We start from the raw sequence: 1,869 nt of genomic DNA, 5'->3' as shown, positions 1-1,869 counted from the left end.
TTAGCTCCTTGAGTATTCTAGGATGCATTTCATCAGGCCCTGGTGACTTGCAGGCATCTAACTTTTCTAAGCGATTTTTAACTTGTTCTTTTTTTATTTTATCTGCTAAACCTACCCCCTTCCCATTAGCATTCACTAGGTTAGGCATTCCTTCAGACTTCTCGGTGAAGACCGAAACAAAGAAGTCATTAAGCATCTCTGCCATTTCCAAGTTTCCTGTTACTGTTTCTCCCTCTTCACTAAGCAGTGGGCCTACCCTGTCTTTGGTCTTCCTCTTGCTTCTAATGTATTGATAAAAAGTCTTCTTGTTCCCCTTTATTCCCTTAGCTAGTTTGAGCTCATTTTGTGCCTTTGCCTTTCTAATCTTGCCCCTGCATTCCTGTGTTGTTTGCCTATATTCATCCTTTGTAATCTGTCCTAGTTTCCATTTTTTATATGACTCCTTTTTACTTTTTAGATCATGCAAGATCTCGTGGTTAAGCCAAGGTGGTCTTTTGCCACATTTTCTATCTTTCCTAACCAGCGGAATAGCTTGCTTTTGGGCACTTAATAGTGTCCCTTTGAAAAACTGCCAACTCTCCTCAGTTGTTTTTCCCCTCAGTCTTGATTCCCATGGGACCTTACCTATCAGCTCTCTGAGCTTACCAAAATCCGCCTTCCTGAAATCCATTGTCTCTATTTTGCTGTTCTCTCTTCTACCCTTCCTTAGAATTGTAAACTCTATGATTTCATGATCATTTTCACCCAAGCTGCCTTCTACTTTCAAATTCTCAACGAGTTCCTCCCTATTTGTTAAAATCAAGTCTAGAACAGCTTCCCCCCTAGTAGCTTTTTCAACCTTCTGAAATAAAAAGTTGTCTGCAATGCAGTCCAAGAATTTGTTGGATAGTCTGTGCCCCGCTGTGTTATTTTCCCAACATATATCTGGATAGTTGAAGTCCCCCATCACCACCAAATCTTGGGCTTTGGATGATTTTGTTAGTTGTTTAAAAAAGGCCTCATCCACCTCTTCCACCTGGTTAGGTGGCCTGTAGTAGACTCCTAGCATGACATCACCCTTATTTTTTACCCCTTTTAGCCTAACCCAGAGACTCTCAACACTTCCATCTCCTATGTCCATCTCTACCTCAGTCCAAGTGTGTACATTTTTAATATATAAGGCAACACCTCCTCCCTTTTTCCCCTGTCTATCCTTCCTGAGCAAGCTCTATCTATCCACACCAACATTCCAATCATGTGTATTATCCCACCAAGTTTCAGTGATGCCAACGATGTCATAGTTGTATTTATTTATTAGCACTTCCAGTTCTTCCTGCTTATTACCCATACTTCTCGCATTTGTATATAGGCATCTAAGATACTGGTTTGATCTTTCCTCCCAGTTTTGTCCTGACCCTCCTTTCTCTCTGCCAATATAGCCCACACTCCCTCTCGTTTCCGACCCATCTCCCAGGTCTCCATGTTCCCCACTTACCTGCGGGCTTTGCTCACCTGTCCCCGTCGAACCTAGTTTAAAGCCCTCCTCACTAGGTTAGCCAGTCTGTGTCCAAATAGGGTCTTTCCCCTCCTCGAAAGGTGAACGCCATCTCTGCCTAGCAGTCCTTCCTCAAATAGCATCCCGTGGTCTAGGAAGCCAAAGCCCTCCTGGTGACACCATCTTTGCAGCCAGGCATTCACCTCCATGATGCATCTGTCTCTGCCCGGGCCCCTACCTTTGACAGGAAGAATCGAAGAGAATACCACCTGTGCTCCAAACTCCTTCACTCGTACTCCCAGAGCCCTGTAGTCACTCTTGATCTGCTCAGTGTCACACCGCGCAGTATCATTTGTGCCCACATGGATGAGTAGCATGGGGTAGTAGTCAGAGGG

Source organism: Terrapene carolina, unplaced genomic scaffold, assembly GCF_002925995.2.
Source record: "Terrapene carolina triunguis isolate 2854851 unplaced genomic scaffold, T_m_triunguis-2.0 Scaffold173, whole genome shotgun sequence".
Taxonomy (NCBI): domain Eukaryota; kingdom Metazoa; phylum Chordata; order Testudines; family Emydidae; genus Terrapene; species Terrapene triunguis.
This window is presented reverse-complemented; position numbering follows the sequence as displayed.